This window comes from Charadrius vociferus, unplaced genomic scaffold (genome assembly GCF_000708025.1).
Source record: "Charadrius vociferus isolate BGI_N301 unplaced genomic scaffold, ASM70802v2 scaffold472, whole genome shotgun sequence".
In the NCBI taxonomy this organism is placed as follows: domain Eukaryota; kingdom Metazoa; phylum Chordata; class Aves; order Charadriiformes; family Charadriidae; genus Charadrius; species Charadrius vociferus.
In genome coordinates, this window is record NW_009647735.1 from 8785796 (window position 1) to 8806771 (window position 20976).

Below are 20976 nucleotides of genomic sequence, written 5' to 3' on the forward strand. Positions count from 1 at the left end.
TCTTCCAGATCCACACCGTGACAAACGCGCTCTCTGTCCCCAACCAGTGAGATGTTTTTTGTTGAGTAAAGCGCTACCTGGCACCGCTCCCCCTGGCCACGACCGAGAGGTATACCAGGAGTGAGAAGAGTGGGGGACAGCGTCTGAAAGGTAAAATCGGATTGTATTTTATCACCCTGTGCACCAAGTTCTCCTGGAGCCTTCTATTTTAGAAATCTGGGAAAACACTCCTTTCACGGGCCGCCTGTGAATTCTGGATTCGCGCAGCCAAACCCCAATGCCGAATGCAAACCTTCAGGCCAGTTCAGTATGAAACAAGACGAAACCCACCCAAAACCAGGACACCTCAAGAAACAGTTCAATATTCTTCCAAAGCCAATCTGAACTGTATATAAACTAAATTAACCTTTTTGATAATCCTGATCCGAGTTATGAATTTGAAATAAAATGAGATAGCACGTGTTTGCTTTGGATTTTGGGTGACTTCAGTGTCTGTGGGTCACTATCTCCCCAGGGGGAAACAAAAACGTTCCTGTAAATAATGCTGGGCCTGACAAAAGCACCGAGTTCTCTTCCGAGATCGTGATTCAGAACTGGCTATCAACTTGTTTAGAAATGAAATGAGATTAAAAACAACCTGTTAGCCACAGCCTCTCCCTCCTTATTAGGATTAAGTGTATGTTGAAACTCTGCAGAGTCACCGGCTGTGGCATTCTCTCTGTGTAACTCAAGATGACTAAAAGTAAAACTATACTGGAGGTACCACTCCTGGGATGCGCTCCGTTTCTGACCATGTGAAAGTTGTGTGTCTAACGCGTTTTCTGCATTTGAAGAGGAAAAAGAAAAACCACAGTGGGGTCAAGATTCCAGGGGTGAGCAGTTGGGGAGATGAGTATCGCTGAAGGGGGAATCGCGCCTGCGGCAGGGCGTTGTTCTGGGTTCACTCCACAGCCCCGGAGTGCGGCACTTGGATTTGCATTCGCCCGAGGGCGGTTCGAGCCCCCGAGGGCCGGTTCCTCGCAGCTAGCCCAGCCACCCACTGGGCTCACACCCTGCCAGCCAGTTACCACCGGGACATCTCAGCTAGAAATGCAGAGATAACCACCAGCAAACCAAAGGCAGCTCAGCTCTGCCAGAGATGAGATATCCCATCTCCCAACCAGCAGCATAACCGAGGTACCTAAGTAACCTTTTTTTCTTTTCCTTTGGAAAGCAACCCTGGATTACTATGAATTCCGCTTACTGAACACCCTGTTCATCCAGTTGGGGGTAAAAAAGAAGAGAGGAAAAAAAGGCCATTAATGGTAACCTTAACATGCTGAAAACCCAGCAAACAATTTGGAACAGTTCCTAGGAACAGTGAGATACCCACGTTTTCCATTCGGTTGCACCAGTGCTATTATCAGATGTTGGGTATTGCCCTTAGCTAACACAAACACAGCTATGGCGGTGAAGTGGACGTATTTGGTGTGGTTATTTAAGCATATGATGAGTGCGTTCTGTTTCTTAATCCGTATCTTCTGCAATAGCAGAATAGGATAAAGAGATCCGGAGCAAGAAGGAACGTGAGAGATGCCCGCATCCTCGCCACGTCCAATATGCACGAGTCCTGGAAAAAAACAGTCATCAATCTAAAAACAAATTAAGTTTTCTCCCATCCAGAGAAGATCAAGCAGCAAGGGCAGCTGCACATAGACATGTCCACCTACCTGACGTGAATCACATAGTTCAAAATAATGTCTGCCCTAGCTGAGAGCCAAAAATACAAAAGATCCCAAGTGCAGGAGTAATTCTTGCTGTCCTGCAAGGCTAACAGACAAACCCACCAAGAGCACACAAGGATGCTCCATGTAAAGCTGATGGAGCTGTGCCTGCCTGCCCACAGACCAACACATCTTCTCTGTGGAGGTGCTTGTGTCAGGAATCAAACTACACACGGCTGCTGTTGGGGTATGCCTGTGAGTGCAGCTACATGGCACTTGCGCCATAAAATCCCAGACTGGTGATCATCCTGTCCAGCCCCCTGCCAGAGCAGGGGCACCTCCAGCAGTGGCACAGGACGGCGTCCAGGCGGGTTTGGGATGGCTCCAGAGGGGGAGACTCCCCCACCTCTCTGGGCAGCCTCTGCCACTGCTCTGCCGCCCTCACAGCAGAGAAGGCCCTCCTCAGGTCCAGATGGAACTCCCGATGCTCCAGTTTGTGCCCGTTCCCTCTTGTCCTGTCACTGGGCACCACTGGAAACAGACTGTTCCCATCCCCCTGGCACCCTCCCTTGAAGGATTTATCAGCATTGATAAGATCCCCCTCAGTCTTCTCTTCTCCAGACTGAAAAGCCCCAAGTCCCTCAGCCTTTCCTCATCAGAAAGATGCTCCAGTCCCCTCATCATCTCTGTAGCCCTTTGCTGGACCTTCTCCAGCATGGTACCCACTGTGGTGTTATGAACCTACTCTGCACCTCGGAAGAACAAGGCATGTGCCAGTGGGCATTAGATGGCCATGACAAGGATGCTAGTACCTTCCCACAAAGCCACAAATGGCAGTGAGGGACTATGCACCTGTATTTGCTGGCTGACACAAACATCCTCCTCACATTTTTTCTTCCCCAGCATCAGCACAGCAGCTTCCCTACAGCTACAGCCAACCACCAGGTAACCAAAGGGCAGTAACACATGCAAGAAAGGGAAAAAACCCAAGCCAAAACAGCCAACCCAAGCAAAAAACCCAAACCAAACCAAACCTCCATACCGTGTTGGCCTTCAGGATCGGAGGAAGATCACCTACACCACCTACCCATCGCTCAGCAGCATGTAATTAGTTCCATCCAGAACTCCACAGCCACATTATGCTCTCTAGAAGAGAGGATCAGAAAGCCAGAGAGGACTGCTATAGACTGACAGATGAAGTAAAGAGGAAAATTTTTGCTCCTGCAGCAGCAGGAAATAACCTCTCCTCTACAGGTGAGCAGAATCAAGCCCCGCAGTTCACATTTAAACTAATGCTTTCTGCTTAAGAAAGCATCTGCCTCGATTTCAAGACCAAGCGCTAACGAGTGAGCCAGTTTCCTTGGTGGTGAACTGAACTGCAGGTGATCTAGAACAAAAATTTACCCCTAACTTAACAAAAAAAAACCAACAAAAACAAACCAATCATTATTCAAGTAACCCCTGAAAGCATGGCAGCATGCTCCATCTGGTGAGAAATTCTTTCACTCTGTGCCAGCTGTAAGCAAGGTGGAAGTGTATCTAGAGGGAAGGTATGGCAAGAAGCGGCCCTCCTGCTCAGAAGACAGGATGAAAGGGCAATGATGATGTTGTCAAGGGCACAGGCAAAGCAAATTACAGAGACAAAAGGTAATTGTTCCCAAAGTAGGCATCTGAGGCTTCAGAGTATGGGAGCAGGCTGTCAGGGGTTATAGCAAAACACAAATAATTACTTAAGAGGCCTCGTGCCAACACTGGCTTGCCTAGTTCTGATGGCCCCCATCCAACAGTCTGTGTGCCTCAGACCATGGAGATACAACATGGATTCTTTCAACCCTGCTGATCCCATCAGAGCGAGGGGTGAGATTTTGCTCACGGGAAAAGGAGATGATCTTTTATACATCCTCCTTCCTGGATCCAGTTTCCTTCTTCATCGGTTTTGTGCCTTTCCTGCCCAGCTGGGACGTTCCTTGCTGCCCTTCAACAGGCCAGCAGGAAGCATGCATCTACTCCATTTGGACCTCAAGCCATGAGTTCATTTTCATTAAAGGCTTAATGGAAAGGAAACGCTAAGAAATTGTGATTCAGAAACTTAGAAAGGGGGCACTGAAAGTTATCAGTAATGCCTGAAGAGTTTGGTTCAATAATGTAATAATAAATATTTTCTCCCAAGGGTTTCACCAAAATTAACAGATTCCGGTCAGATATTTTTTATTTTGTGGAGTGGCACTGTCTGAAGAGAAACCTCCACAATATTTGTAAAGGCACTTAAGCTCTAGTATGCATCGTGTTATCGTATTAAAGACCTGTATTGGCCTAATCTCAATGACTGGTGATTGATCAGGTTTTTTTCCCCCCAACTTAGCACTTTTGGATTCATCCCTGTGGCCATCTCAGAGGTGAGAAGCGCAGCAAGGTCACTCCTGCTGAGCTACTCGCCTCCATGGACAGTCTGTTACCCCAATACAAAAGAGGCAGCTGAAAGCTCCCTTGCTCAGCTCCTCACAACAGAACGGTTGCAAAAGTGCTGTAGATGCAAAACGCATAAGCCTCCTACGTCATGCTCCCAGGAAAACCCCTTTTTTAATATTTGAGGGCGGAGACTTGAAACTATACGGAAAAGAAATTTACCTTCGGGCATTTTTAGCAGGCTGCAACCTGCAGTTAACATAAGACACACTAATCAAGTGAGCAATGGGCAAGTTTTACATATGCATGTGGGAAAAAATTTATAAGGCAGAAATAAGCTCGCTCAAATCTACCAGTAAAATGGAAAGGCTCTACAGTACTGCTCTGCTACTGCACTGAGTCTGGAAGAAGATTCTACTGTCCGCAAGGGAGAGACAAGTCTCCAGCCACAGAAGTAATCAAGGTGTTTTCAAGGCTATTTTGCAAGATTGTTGGTCAGTTTTGTATCTATGGTACGTTGTTCTCCAGCTGATTTTATTATTTTTGAGTTTTCATTGAAATGAACCTGAGAAGACACTCAAGTCTCTTCAGGAGCTGTCGGACAGAATGGGCTCCTCAAATCCTTCGCTCTTTCCAGGATAACACAGCCTTCCTTGTAGCACTGGCAGTCTCCAGTCCCCGAGAACTTGTCAATTTGTCAGATATTACTACAGTTGCCATATGGGAATATATGATACTTGTCAAACACGGAGCTCCATCTAGAATAAGGAGCAAAGCAACCAAAAAAGCACTAAGGTGTTCGAAGTAGGGTTAAATAGAGGCTCAGTGTTGATATCAACAGCAAAAACCTCTGCTGAAATACCGACTTGCAGGAGAGTTACGGAAGCACAGTGAACAACAGCACTTGCGGCCCAAGGGCTCCTCATTCCTCCAGTTCCACTTCCACATGTGGTCCAGAGCATCTCAGTTTTCCCCGGGGGAAGCAGCCTGGTGCCAGACAAACATCAGATGCATCGGGCAGGTCTCACTCCTCCTGCCCCCTCCCTGACCATCCCAGAGGCCACTCCGAACACGTTCGACTTGTCTTTAAGTGACTGAAACACCGTGTGAACACAAAGCTTGGGTATCCTACCGGGGAAGACGTAACGACAGACGCAACTAATCAAAGGGAAGAGATAAAGCACAGGAGAACTAAAACCTGGGAGAGTGCGATTATCAAAACTTAATGATTGGCGAGCACATAGGTGTTGGAATATAATGACTTGCCTGTTGGGACATATTTCAGAGGCGTGGCCAGTAGAAACTAAGGAGTCATTTTTAATTGAGTAAAATAAAGCCTAGGAATGAGTACAATACTAATTTTCAAATGTGCTGAACTGAGTTCATCAATCTCATTAGCAGTTTCAGTTTCAAATTCTTTCCCAGTATCAAGTGCCAATATTCATGGTGTTCGGGAGAGCCAGGAGACACTGGAAGCTGGTGGGGTTTGATTTTTTTAATTCTACACCCTCTCGCTAGTTACACACATACAGCCTTTCACAGAAGATAACATAAATGCGTATTCTTGAGAAGCTTCTGACTAACAGTGAGGCTTTGAAACACAGGCATTGACTACCACACAGCAAAAAGACGACCTTTCAGCTCGGTCCACCTTTCCTTGAGGTAGTTTTACTTATTAACATGCAGCCCTGCTATGTGATCTCCAAGAGAATTATCCTCATGATTGTCCTCGTTCACAACAGGATAAAAGCCGGGCTGTTAGCAGTGCCCCACATCTTAGGAAAGGAAATACCTCCATCAACACTTTCTTTTGTGTGATATCTGTTCCTACAGATTAGCAATTACTCCCAGAAATAGCTCATCCCAGTCAGTGGGACTTCTCAGGTAAGCAAAAGTAACCCCATATCAAGTAATAACACCATAAAAAGTCACCTGTTACCGTAACACAATTCTAAGTCTAAAAGGAAAAAGCAGGATTCATACATCAATATCCGCTGCAATAGAATATTTCTTCATGGCCCCAAGCAAACAACATTGCAGGGACACTAGAACAACAATTGTGTGGCTGAACACCTTCAGAACTTAAAAAAAATTTAAAAAGTATTCAAAAGTATATGAGTGATAGATGTATTATTCCTACAGCTATATAGTTCTTCTGCAGTTCTTTCCATCACTAGACTTAGAAATCCCTTATATCAGAGATTGGTCTTCTTACACTCCTTTTACAAGGAGAAGAGCAGAGGTAGGGCTGCTCAAGTATTTTATGCAGCACCTATTGAGTAGAAAACACGTGAACTGCAGCAAACAAGGACTGGACCCATGAACCTCAGAACTCATCATTTCCTTTATCCTCACCACAGGACCTCCTCCCCTCTAAAGCCAGGGAGTGCATTTCACTTCCCCTCAAGCAGGGGAGAAAGCTGACCACCCCCTAGATAATCCATAATTGATTGGAAAAAGCTTTGACTAGAAACACTCTAAGTTATTTTAAAACCCACAACACACACCCTGGTTGCCACAAACCTGGCCACTCCCCTGGCTGTCCTTTCCAGGCCTCGAGGCTCTCTCCCTCTGGCTCAGGTTCAGAGTCTTCTGAGCAGCCCATCCTCACAGCCCAACACTGTCCTCTTCTCCAGCAGCATCAAGAACAGCCATATCTGACCCCAACAGCCCAGTGGAAGGGCCAGAGCCTTGGCTGGGTGAAAGGGGTGTGAAGGCAGCTCCCCCACCTTCAGGTGGCCATGCCATTAGCAAGGTGGCAGTGGCAACACCTGCTCGGAGGTGCATCCTCTCAGCACGCTCCCACAGCACCTGCCCCAACAGCCACAGGGATGCTGTTTTCTCGTGAAACACTGATTTGGATCAAGCCACTCAGAGCTGCAGGTGATCTAGAACAAAACTGCTGAGGAACCTCAGGGTTTTCCAGGCCAACCAGCTTCCCCTGCCCAAACTCAGGGCCCCCAGTGATTAAATGTGTCAGGGCCAGGCAGCATTGCAGCATGAAGCTTCTAGGATTACAGTTTTGGATTACAGTTACACCTAATTGCTGCTCTGGGCAGGTAATTTATTTTGGGGAAGGGCCAAAGTTTCTATCATACTTCAAGGAGTCTCAGCACAGAAAGATAAGGGACTGAGTACAGTCCTGATGTGACATCTCAGTACAGATGTGCATCTGAAAAGCCTTTCTCAGAAGACACTTTGCTATTAGTTATGCAGGGTAAAAATACATCTTTCCTGGCAGCTCAACTCATGATTTATGTGGGATCAGGGCTCCAGGTGGAGCAAACGGAGTTTTATCTCTTCTCCCTCCATAGCAAGCATCACTGCACAATGGACAGAGAAAGCTTTTTCTTTTAACTTCAGATATAAGAAGAGATTGAAAGATACAGTTCTGCTACAATTAGTGGGAAAAAAATGTACATCTACCATTCCTAAATTTTGGGAAAAGTTTACAAGAAAGCTGTTGCTTGCTGCTCTGCCAAATTGCTAAAAGGATTAATATACCCAGAGCTAACAACCTGCTTCCCCCAGGTTACAGCTGCTCTGCAGTGTAAAGGATGCCCACTTCTACAAATGTTTTAATCCAGGGGATAGAAAAAAAATACACTCTACTTTCCTCAAAGCTGAAGATGTTTAATTTTCTTCATAACGCATTGAGTTTTACACTGTTATTTTTTTATTCTCAAAGAACCTGCGTTTTCCGTTGCTTGTTTTAACCTTCAGGTGAAAAAAGCAGTCTGAAGGCACTTTGTTCCTTCAGGCTGGGGCAGTTACCAACATCTGATGGCACTCATCCAGTCGCTTACGGATCGTGAAGCTTTGCAAACTGTTCTTCAGCCATGAGTTACTTTGCATAATCTTGGTCTGGCAATCCTGTGATCTCCCGCACTCCTCATTACAAACCTCTCCATGACCGGCAAGCCAGGGAGTAAAGCTTGCACAGGAATGCAAAGTAAGAAACTGCGCTGACGTCCTACCGGTGCGATGGAGCAAGACTCAAGGACCAGGATGCAGCTGGCAGGGAACACCAGGACATGTCACAGCAGCAGTGACTACTGAAAATAGGGTTTGAGCAACCCCTGGAAAGTTAACATATAATCCATGATGTATGGCAAATATTGATCCATGGAAGGCGAGCTGTGAGAAACGCTCCAGTTTAGAGTGAAAATCCAGTTGTGATGGCTGTACGGTGTTCAGTTTTTTATCACCAAAGGCTCATCTCCTCTCTGGGTTTACTTTTTACAGTTGTAAAAGCTGAAGGAGAGAACCAGATCTTCTGTCTGTGATGGGAAGGTCTCCAGGACGGTTCCAGGCAGCACCGAGCACATGAAACTGCTTTTAGGACTGTGTAAAGAGGCTGTACAGATTTATTGCTGAGTCCTGGTAGCCAGTAAGAAGTTAAAAATAGTAACGGAGTTTACAGAACGGCTACTTCAAAACCAAGAAATGGGCAGAGATATTGTATTTGTTTGCTTATTCAGACACACGCTTTGCAGCCATACCTCCCACGCCAGCATAAGCAGGCAGATCTGTCTTGTTATAGCAGCCAGAGGTATGCAGTTAAAGCGCCCGACGTTTTCAGGCTGCTGAATGGAGAGGACCTGCCTCCATTAAGGAATGTGATTAGACGCTTTAATCAAAGCAGGTCCCGTCCCGCTGACAATCACATAACACGGTCATTTTCCCAACTGCACAGCGCAGTGCCGGGAAGGCTGGGGAACATCCTGGGAAATTTCCTTCCGTTATCCCGTCCGATTCCAGGCACATTTGAGCTGATATTCCAAGACTTAGTACAAACGCTCCAGAGCTGTTGCAATGTGGAGAGATTAGATTCATTTGAAACCATAATTTCTGAGCGTTAACCTTCCTTTAAGAATTGACAATACGTGTCCAAACTGTAAGGTTCTATGTTTATTGATCAATTGATCGTTGCTTTGCAGAATTTCATTAACTAATCCCGTGTCACTTTGTTCTACAGATGTTTCAAGGTAGCATTTCACTTGGGCCGTTCTAGTGGGAGATGCCAACCAAATGGTAACCTCACAAGCTTTGGTTCTGGCGGTGTGTGCTATGGTGCCCGCAAACATCCACGTTTGGGAGGATGTGCCAGTCCTGCTTATACAAGATTCTGCGGGTAGCAGACCCTCCTGTAAGACACAGCTCTGTTAGATACATGAAAATTTGCATTCTGCTTTGGAGTGAGGGCTTTTTTTTTTGCTGTTGTTATTTTTCATTTGTTCCCTGGAAAATGAGCTTTGATGTTGGAATGTGGTTCCAGAAAGGAGGAATTGTTCAGCATATAAATTGGTCACCTCTATTCTGATATGTGTGTCTGGAAATAGAACAAGACATTACCTGAATCTTCCCAGGGTGTAAGTCATGGTTGCCTTCTTTACTGGGACACTGAGGAAGGGCTCCAGGTCTGCGTGCAGCATTAAGATGACACTGGTGTTAAACTATGCACTGGTAGTAGAAGGGGCAACACATGGAAGTCAGTCCTTCCAACAAGGGGTTAATAGTGGCTGGCTTCCTCTTTCAGACAGACTCATGGAATCATAGAACGGGTTTGGGTTGGAAGGGACCTTAAGGATCGTCGAGTCCCACCCCTGCTGCCCTGGGCAGGGACACCTCCCCCCAGCCCAGGTTGCTCCAAGCCCTGTCCAACCTGGCCTTGAACACCTCCAGGGATGGAGCTTCCACAACCTCTCTGGGCAAACAGTTCCAGTGCAGATGTTTCAGTTTCCTCCTATTTCTTGGCTTTAGTCCGTATATAGTGTTGCTTTACAGGCTAAATTACCCAGTTTTGTGTTCAAACTAGTATCCTTCCTACCTAAGTGAACATGGAAGGAGAGGGAGGAAATATCGTGGTAGAAAATAAAGCCAAACAAAGAGGGCTGGGTTTACCCACTTGCTTAACTGATGAGAAGACAATCATGTTTTTTCATTTGCATTCAAATGACATGGACTTATTCTGGGTGTGTGTGAGGTAACTGGCCGAGACACCAAACAATAGATGTTCTCGTTTGTTAACCTCAACAAGATTACAAGGATATTGATGGTGCCCTGAAAGAAACAGTTTCCCCATCAAAGACTAAAAGGCTATTGGTGATGCCAATTCAATCACTGGTACACTCTGGTACATCTTGATAATTTCCTAAGGCTTTTCAGGGTTCACTGGCTCACTTGACAATGAATATGCTTTCTCCGTGGGCACGCATCGGCTGGTAAAGTGGGTGTTGGTTGCGGCGAGGAAACTGAACCCTAGAGAAGAATTCAGTATCTGCCACACTGGGACACAGATTTACTGCTGTGCTGCTGGCTGTTTATATAAAGATCGAGGTCCGGTCCTTCCTTATCTGCCTAAATCAAGGTCAGATAACATCCCCACTAGTCTGACTATTTCAAGCACAATATTTATTGACATGGACACCTGTTTTAGGCCTTTCACTTAGTAAGATAAAGATTGCAAACAGAAGAATACTATCACAACATGGCACTCTGAACCAGGTCAGGGGTTTCACAGGCACACTAAGGTCACAAACGATAAAACAGGCTGCAAATGGCTAACTTGCTAGCTGTGCTCCAAAATAGTACGAGTATTTACCAACTTGGCACGTGGATCTTCTTCTTTACCAAAAGAAGGTAACAAGCATTATTATTACAGGGTCAGAACTAAAAAAGTAAACATTTCTACAAATATTTGTTAGAATGGATGATCTGGAAGGGTTTAACTCAGTCAGCTTCTTTAGTAGGAAGAAGTCAGTCGCTGTGGTGTCAGAAGACACCAAGCAGGAATTTAATATGCTATGGACAGTAGTGTCATACCATTGCCCTCTCAAAATGGTCAGATTTCAGTTTAACCAGTGAAGGTTTTCCCCCCGCTACTCCAGATAGAGCATTGTCCCACAGTCTGACACCTCTGAAGATCAAACGTACTTTTTTAAACAGCTGTTCTTGTGTTTAATTAGCTTGCTTTTCCTGCTTTGTTACTATCCCCCCCTTCCCCTTCTTTCCTCTCATCCTTCCTTTTGCCCTTGTCTATTGAGACCTATCATATCTCCTCTCAGTCTTTGGTATTTCCAAGGTAAATAAACCAAATTCCTCTACTCTGCATCTCAATTCCTCTGGTCCTTCTGACATCCCTTCTCTGCACCTCTTCCAGTCTGGGTTAAGCTCCTTTGAACAGGGGTAACCACAGGCAGGGACAAAGAGCGGGGAGGACAAGGATGCAACCTTTGAAGACAATCTAAGCATCATGTTTACATGGAAGCCCAAACAGAAGAGGCACATTCTCCAGCCATCTGAAAAGCTGTTGATCCTAGCAGGTGATAAAGCTGAACCAGTAAGTCTAAAGCTTTTATCACTTTAATACAATTATTTATTAAGTTAATGGTTAATGTTTGATGGTAGTTTCCCACTGGAGACAAAACAAGCTAAACTACATTCGCAGATGATTAGATCATATTAGTCTGTTTTATAATGGGAAAAGTGTCAGGGAGGAAGTCACTGGAGGTGGGACACATGTCTTTGCTAAATAGCAAATTCATTCAAACTGATTTTCCAAGGACTAAACAGTCTCAAATACAGCAAAAAGCTCGAGCATTTAAAAAAAAAAATAAAAAGGGGGAAATTGTAACATAATATTTCATTTTATTTTCAAAACATTTTTTAATTTTGTTGTAATCACCATTTTTTTCTTTCAACTTAACCTGAGCATTTGTATCATTTCTGCTGCAGAACTGAGAAATACACCGTTTAGGATCACAGAACAACTCGGGCTGGGAGGTACCTCTAGTCCAGCCTCCTGCCTATGAGGTGAATGAGCTTTTTGCTTTTTTCATATGAAATGAAGTAAACCTCTGCAGTTGGAATATTGTTATGCCACTGAAGAGAATGGAGATCTAGGCTGAAGCAAGGACTCGGGTCTTGCTTTATCTGGCCCTTCTGCTGAAACTGTTTTTTCCTCTAAAAGCTACAAGAGAAACAGCTTATCCTCATCTCAGAGTGAACAGAGGCAGCCAGAGGTGACCTGTTTTAATATTGTTATGTGTCATGGTTTAATCCTGAGATCTAATTTAGTGAACACTAGTAGCAATGCAAGTGAGATGCCTGAAAAAGAGAAATTCAGAAAAAACTCAGTGCTTAAAAAATCAACATCAAAGCAAAAGCTTGCTGGAGATGAGAAAAAGAAACACTAGTGAAATAGAACAACTAAAAGCTTCTAACACCCTGAAATCATTTACAGTTATGGAAAAAAAAATTAAAAGAAGGCTTTGACAGCCCTAGAGAAGCAATTAAACAGGAAACGGCAGATAAATGATATTAATGTTTCTGAAGCCTGGATTTGCAGTTTGGATATAGTATGGCGCTTCACAGGCTCAGCAGGCAGAAAGCAGTACACAGGGCATCTCCGCAGGCTTGGGAAACACAACTTCTTGACAGACTAATGCCAGGAAAATAGAAGATACTTTTCTTCTGGGAAAAAAAAACAAACCCGGTGAAGAACCCAAGTATTTTCCTCCCTCAACTCTTCTGCTGAGATGGCATTTGAGATTGAAGACTTGACAGTAGCCATTAAAACAAGAATTCACAGCAATTATTAGCTCCAGAGTCTGTCCCATACCTAGACAATACCATGGGTCCATCACATACACAAAAGTTGTGATGATGCTATGAAACCTTACAATAATGAAATAATAAAGCTCTATGATGTCATCCAAACCCTGCAGTTGTCCTCTGCAACTCTCTTTCTCTGAGTCAATCATCAGCTGTATCTATCCTCATTGGATTTAAATACATTTGGAAAGCTCTTTTATGAGATCACAATACCTAATTTCTCACCTCTATTGAAATCTGCCAGCCTCTAAGGTTTTTGACCACGCTTACTTTGTGTCATGAATGATGAAGAATTTGCAGATGCAGTAGACAAGGTGTGCTTGTGTGTGTGTTGGCTATTTCCTTTTCTCTCTTCAACCAATTTCTTGTGCATCTGCTCCTGCTTCTTCCAGTTTGGACCAACTGATATATAACCCAGACACCATTTAACCAACATACACAAAACCTAAGCCACGTGCAATCACAACAGAAATTCCCATTTCACAGCAGGACGCTGAGAGAGAGACAAAGTTCAAGCTTAATTGTGGGAGATGGATAACAAGTGTAACTTGTTTGTTTGACTAACACTATCTCCATTCCCCACCCCTCTAATGAGATGCCAAGCTTAGCTTGTGTACATGCATGAGCCTTGGAGCCTGTGTCAGTCACACTGGTCAAAGACACTCAGATGACCTCAAGCCATTTCTATAAATACCTTACTTCTTCCTCTTCCAGAAGCTCCATGACAACTGTTTTCTACCGAAGGATTACTCGTGTTTACAGTTGCTGAAGAAACCAAGCTGTGTTAACAGTACTGAAACCCATCGGGCTGGTTTTCCTGGTGACAGAACTAGTCCTCCTCCTCCTCCTCCTCAGCCAAGTTTTCAAACCTCAGCAATGACCTGGGACCTTCTTTCTTGGACATCCGACTGGAAACACCTGGCGAGGGAGTGTGCTAAGTGTGCCCTCTGCCAAGGAGGCACCTGCACAGGAGGAACCCTTCAGTGTTGGACACAACTGCTCTTTGCTCTAGTGAGGGCCTTTTCCAGCGGTAGCTGAGAATAAGGCTGTTTATTCAATAGCAACATTCTGGTATTGGAACAAAATCCCGTGCACGCGGTTTGGCTGTGTCTGTGAACGAAAGTCAGCACCGGTATAAAATGCCACTGCAGCCAAGAAATCATGTGGTGCAATCCTCAGCAAAACACTTTTTTCTATTTTATTCTTCCTGTCCCCCTTCAGTTCTTTTTATGAAAAAACACTTGGATACAGTCAGAGGTAGTGTCTCACTCAGTGAAGAAAACCTTCTTTTTAAACAAACTTTTCCCTCTCTCTTTTCAGAGGAAAGAGAGAAGTTGGGTTGCAATGGACCAGTAGTTGCCCTAAGCTAGTAGTCAAAGGGTATATATAGCTTTTGTAAGAGAATGTGATGGTTTAATTCTTGTATTAGCTCAAAATGAGAAAATATAATAAATTTCCTTCTTTTAGTATTTTATTTTCTCCTATTAAATACTATTACTTAGTTTCTGTTTTAAAAAAACTCAAATAATTTAATATTTTTATGTCTTGTATGCTTTCTGTGGATTAGACTAGACCAGGAAGGAAATATCAGACTTTTTCATATTTTTTGTTAAACTACACCATCATCTGTCAAGTGCAATGCCTAACAGATTTAACAGTCTCTTTTTTATTTGCAGCTACATTCAGCTGAAAAAATTTCTGTGTGAGCAGAATGCAGTAGGCCAGATGGAGAATTGGATTCCAAAAGGCTACATAAAATTCATTTTGTTTCCCAAAAGGGACACAGTAGGTCCCCGTGGAAGTTGCCAGAGACTAGTGTAGGTTACATTTCATTATATATATTGCTGAAGAAACCAAGCTGTGTTTAGAACCTACTAAATGGATCCTACGAAGCTTTGTTAATCGCTTTAAAGATTGCAGTAACCTCCTGCCAAGCTAAGCCAAATCTTTTAGCTTGCAAATTGGGAGGCTAAGGTCTTGGTCCTTGTTTTCCCAAATTTTTTTCCTTGGTTAAGGTCCTTGTTTTTCCAAATAATTGTATTCCTGAGTCTGTCAGTAAGTCCTGAACACAGGGAAACTTAAAGGACTCCTCCCCTGCAAGTCCATGCTGAGCTAAATGAATCATAGAATCATGGAAGGGACACATAAGGATCAGCAAGTCCAACTCCCTGCTCCTTGCAGGACCACTAAACACTATGACTAGAGCGTCATCCAGACATGCCTTGAACTCTGACGGGCTTGGCGCCCTGACCACTTCCCTGGGCAGCCTGTTCCAGTGACCCTCTCAGTGAAGAACCTTTTCCTAATGTCCAGTCTGAACTTCCCCTGACACAGCTTCATACCATTCCTGCGTGTCCTATTGCTGGTCACCAGAGAGAGGAGACAAACACCTCCCCCTCCACTGTCCCCCTCAGCCTTCTCTTTTCCAAGCTGAACAAGCCAAGTGATCTCAGCTTGTATTCAAGGCCTTTCGCCATCTCGGCCACCCTCCTCTGGACACAATCTAATAGTTTGATGTCCTTTTTTCAGTGGTGCCCAGTGATAGAACAAGAGGGAACGGGCACAAACTGGAGCATCGGGAGTTCCATCTCAACCTGAGGAGGAACTTCTCTGCTGTGAGGGCGGCAGAGCAGTGGCAGAGGCTGCCCAGAGAGGTGGGGGAGTCTCCCCCTCTGGAGCCATCCCAAACCCGCCTGGACACCGTCCTGTGCCAGTGCTGGAGGTGCCCCTGCTCTGGCAGCGGGTGGCACTGGGGGAGCTCCAGAGGGACCTTCCAGCCCTGACCAGTCTGGGATTCTGGGATTCTTATAGTGAGGTGCCCAGAACTGCACACAAAGCTAGAGGTGGGGCCGCACCAGTGCAGGGCAGAGTAGCACAGTCACCTCCCTTGACTGGCTCGCGATGCAGTGCTTGATGCACCCCAGGACACGGCTGGCCCCTTTGGCTGCCAGGGCACACTGTTGACTCCTATTCAAACTGCCATCAGCCCAAACCCCAGATCTCTTTCCGTGGGGCTCTCATCCCCCAATTTGTGCATATAACCAGGATTGCCCTGTCCCAGATGGAGAATCCGGCTTTTGCTCTAGTTACATTTCATGCGGTCGGTGATGCCCAGCTCTCTTGTCTATCCAGATGTCTCTGTGCGGCCTCTCGGCCCTCGAGGGAGCCCACAGGTCCTCCTAGTTTAGTATCATCTGCAAAGTAACTTAATGTACATTCAATTCCTTCGTCCAGATCATTTATAAAAATATTAAAGAACACTGGCCCTAAAATTGAGCCCTGGGGAACCCCACTGGTGAGTGGGCACCAGCCTGATGTCGCCCCATTTGCTGTAACCCTTTGAGGCAGACCCATCAGCCAATTGCTCACCCAACGTACGATGAACTTGTCTAGCGGTGTGCTGGACAGTTTATCCAGAAGGATACTGTGAGAGACGGTATCAATGATTGTGATCCTCCAAAGCTGTGGTTTTATTTGGGCATATCAGGCCTGCTCCACAGCACCACTGCTCCCAGCTTCGTGCTGTCAGGCGGGAGGAGACGGCAGGAGAATGGTGGCATCCAGCATCCCAAATGCAGTCCCTGTCCTTGCTCGTCCATGCCTCTCCTCTGACACTCGGTACAGCCTCCTGTGCTCCTCTCTGCCCTCCAGCTATGGCTATCACCGCCGCACACACCACAGCTCTCACCGGTTAAAATACTCCGAACATGAAGGGACTGAGGAGCAGGAGTGCAAATATCAGTCCCATTGTGCCACGAGCTCTATTTGTTCATGCTCACCGAGCCATGTGACAAGAGAGACCCCCCACAGGGAGGCGTTAAAAGCATTCAGCACACCTCCTGCTGCGTCCCCGCTTTGCTTGTCCCTGCTCACGGATGCCCCGAACCACATACGGTGCTGCGAGGCCATGGTGGGGGGAAACGTAGGAGGCTTCCATACCTGTCGTGGAGCTGTGCTAAGAGGCACCTCCCAGATACTATCAATTGTTTGGTTCTAGTTTTGTTTTCCGGCCAATTTGTTTCAAAGGTGTGAGGTTTATTTTTTAAACTTTCCTTAAAGTTACTTGGCCTGGCATTGAGGAAGGTAATTTATTTACACAGCAGCGGCTGGAGTTTAGACACAAAGATAACCCAAGATAACCTTCCCTTCTCCGTTCTACCCAAACGGAGTTTACTCAAACCTTTATCAAATCCTCTCCTCCCATAGATTTGCGAGCAGGAAGACGGCATAAACGGATTAGCGTGTAGTTCCACCTGCAGCAGTCGCAGAGTAAAGGCCAACGAGTGAAAAGTTCAAGAAAGTAGGTAACATGGTCACACCGCAAAGGTCTGGGGAGCGGGTCAGCAGCGCCTTGTGAAACACAGGCACCGCGTGGGGCCGGCCCGGCCTATGAAGCCAAAGCTGAAAACAAGCTGAAAACGGGATTGACCCCGCAATGAGAGGAAACACTCAAGCTCAGTGAGGAGGAATGTGCTGTGTTGCTCACCGCAAGTTTTTGTCGTACATCTCCCTTCCCGTAACAGCACGAGTGGGACCCAGGAGGGTTGGCTCTGCCCTCACCCTCGGAGCAAGAGGCAGCTCTCAGCCCTTCAGTGCGCTCTCTGTTTATGCCTCTGCTCCAGCTCTGGGTCACCCACGCTGCGAAGAGGGCTGTGCTCTACCGCTTTGTACCATTTTGTACTGTTGGTGATCTTGGACAGGTAAAGAATTGCCAAGTCTCTTTTCCTAAGGCAAAAATATTGGACAATTGTTTAAAAAAAAAACCAAACAAACTACTGAGAAACTTTAGCTTTGAATTAAAATTAATAATAAAAAAAAAAATTGGCTAAAAATCTTCATTCAAGCAAACAGAAAAAAGAAAGCAAAAGTAATGGCAATGCTAGTTCAACTGGCAGAGAAAATTGTTTTCAGGTTTCCTGTGTGAAAAACAGAAAAATTAAATTCTCCACTGAATTTTGAGGTGATGTTTTCCACCAGAAAACATCTTTGGCTGTCTTGGATGCTGTCTGAGAAAGCTCATATTAACTATTCTTATTTATTGTTCACTTCTGATGTTAAATAATTTAATGCTTTCTTCTAATGATCATGAATTTTAAAAAGCTGTAGCTTTTTTTTTTTTGGTGTTGTAACACCAAGCTTGCCTTTATTAGGCTTGAACTCTGGGTTTATGTGGTAACATCCTGTGGCAGGCTGGTATGAGCATCTGCTGCTAATTTGTAGCATGTCTTAAGTTATAGCTTCATCTTTCGTATTCATTATGAAAGAAAGTTGGGGCTGTTCAGCCTGGAGAAGAGAAGGCTCCGGGGAGATCTTATTGCGGCCTTCCAGTCCCTAAAGGGGCTCCAGGAGAGCTGGGGAGGGACTTTTTACTGGGGCAGGTAGTGACAGGACGAGGGGGCATGGCTATAAACTGGAAGAGGGCAGGTTTAGATTAAACATTAGGAAGAAGTTTTTCACTTTAAGGGTGGTGAGGCACTGGCACAGGTTGCCCAGAGAGGTTGTTGAGGCCCCATCCCTGGAGGTGTTCAAGGCCAGGCTGGATGTGACCTTGGGCAACCTGGGCTGGTGGGAGGTGTCCCTGTCCAGGGCAGAGGGGTGGAACTCGATGATCTTCAATGTCCTTTCCAACCTAAACCATTCTATGATTCTATGATTACTACTTCTACCACTATAAAAGTGTTGAGCTACTGTAGTTAGTCTGTGTCTTGCTTGACCTGACTTTTTATTTTCTGGGCTGGCTTTCCATATAATTCTATTTTCTAATGTCCAACAGAATTTTTTCGGTGCCCAATCTCAGTTATTTTTTATTAATGCCGTTTTCAAAATCCAAAAATCATTATAGCCCTTATTCAAAGGCAGTGTCCTGGTTTAATGGGGCATTTTTGTGCAATAAAGGTACTCTGCAGGTGAAGAACAATGTCAGAACAACAATAATTGCTGCAAAAGGCCATTATTTCATCCCATTCAGAGACATAACTTCACCGGGGGGGGGCTGCAGTTGTAGTACCAAGGTGAAAGTGTATCGACTCTCCCAGCTCATTCTGTCTGTATTCAGCACTTCAGTACAAACTTGCTTCTAGTTCGCCCTAGCTTAATTGTATTCACTGTTTGCTGCATTTTTCTTCAAAATGGGCAAAAAGATCATGCCTAAATTTGAGTCAAAAAGAGATTACAGTGCTGAGAATTAGATTCAACTTTGTTTGTATAATTGGAAGCTCATACCAGTGCTCCAAGTTGGAAAGCAAGACTGGAAATCAGTCATTTTTCAGTTTGGATTCTGCTCAGGAGAATCTCGGCAGACAATCACACAGTATAAATAAAATTTTAACAACATTGTGAGCATCTTTAACAACTTGATTATCTTTCTACAGCTCTCTCTTTCAAACTCCAAACTCCAATATGTTCTTGTAATAGCTCCCAACTGCCTGAAGTATAATGCCTCCAGGGCCAACAGGAACATACTGAAAGATCTGCAAGAAATAGCAATTTATTTCTTTCAAACAGGACCTGACTGGTATTTTGTGAAGATTCAAGGTACAGAAGTATCACACTCACTAACTTCCCACCAGCCTAGAAAATTATTTGTGGAAACCACACACACAGAGAGTAGAATACTCTGTTGGCTTAAGCAAGGTGGGACTTGACCTACTGCTCAGGTCTGTTTTTCTCGCAACTTCCTTCTCTTCAGATAAGAGGAAGCTCCTGTATTGATTAACAGAAGGAATTTTGTCCTACAGTTCCAAAGAAATCTCTCCTTGCGCTCCTCCAGCATCTCCTCTTCCCACCCAGCACTGCCTTAAAGACCTGCGATGTCCTTCCTTAAGTACCGGCAGCAGAGTTCAACCATTTTTTGCTGCCATTTTGGTCTCTCCTTCCCTTACTGCCCTTGGTATGGCCTCATCCAGCCCTAGGATTTACCACAATTAAAATCTGCTTCTTTTTGTAAGTAATGGGCCTACGATATTAGCTGAACTACTGCTGCTAGAGAAAGGCTGCGTATGGAAAAACGACGTGGCCAAAATCATACTGAAACACGAAAGATCTTGGAAGTCACATTGTGCTTTGGAGCACAGACACCGCCGAAGCTGCCATTTCTCCTTTCCACTCCGCCTGGATGTGGGCCCCTCGGCAGTGGGCACACAGGAGCGGGACGGGGCAGCAGCTGCTGCCTGGCAGTGCTGAGAAGTTGGCACCGAGTAGAGGAAATTTAATATTTGGTACAAATCACTCTGTTAGCTTGGCCATGGAGCAGTCATCCCTTTCCCTGCAGATCCCTTTATTTGCATAGATAAAAACTTTCTGTGCATGTGTTTCTGCAGTGCCTGCATGTCGTGGATTAACCCCAGCCGGCAGTTAGGAGCACGCAAGCTGCTCGCTCAACTCCTTTCCACCCCAGAAGGGTGGGGAGGAGAGGGAGAAAAGGAGTGAAAAGGGAAAAAATCCCTCATGGGCTGAGATAAAGACAGGTTAATAGAACAATATCAGAAAAGGAAAATAACAATAACAATAATGATAGAAGTCACTCTCACCACTCGGGGAATTGGCACCGTCCCAAGCAGTGATGGCGAGTACCCACCCCCCATTTATATACCGAGCATGAGGTCTATGGTACAGAATGACCATTCCGTCGTTCTGTCTAAGCTTCTTCTCAGCTTCTATGGGAAGCTGAAAAAAAAGTCCTTGAAACTATAAACATCACCTGGCAACAACGGAAACAATATGTATTATTGACATTCCTTTCATACCACATCTGAAGCACAACTACTAGAAAGAAAACTCACTCTGTCCCAGATGAAACCAGGACACTACAGCACTGACCTGAAAAACCCAACCATGTCATGGTGACAACCAGAGCCTGTGAGCATGCAGTGAAATGCTGTTCACACCAGACAGAGCCCACAGCCACGGCTGGGATCACTGCAAGGAAAAGGGATAGCGAGGTCATGGCCAGCTGAGGGTGAAGAACCTCTGAAGTGTGAATCATCATCTTCCAAAGTATCCAAATCAGAACAATGCTAGGTACCAGATATGCACACCGAGACGAGAGATCCAAGCCACTCTTCCCTTGCCGGAGCAACGCAATGCTCATTTATTACATTTTAATATGCAGCAAAGGTGTGATACCTGGGGAGAAGCACACAGAGGTTCCTTTCCTGCCCTCGCTCCCTCCCTGTGACATCCCTCCCTCAGAAAGCCCCCCCGTCCCACTCTGCACATACGCTATTCCCTGCCTGTGTATTTGCCACTAATT

At 45.3% G+C, this 20976-nt stretch overlaps 1 protein-coding gene across 1 annotated transcript in view; it reads right to left on the reverse strand.

Annotated features, from left to right (window-relative positions):
• SLC6A14 (solute carrier family 6 (amino acid transporter), member 14) overlaps positions 1-1231 on the reverse strand; it is an 18485-nt gene extending 17254 nt beyond the window's left edge. Inside the window, exon 1 of the mRNA XM_009881803.1 lies at positions 1190-1231. The gene's annotated coding sequence lies outside the window, so the exon portion shown is untranslated. The remainder of the gene's footprint in view (positions 1-1189) is intronic.
• Between the last annotated feature and the right edge of the window lie 19745 nt (positions 1232-20976).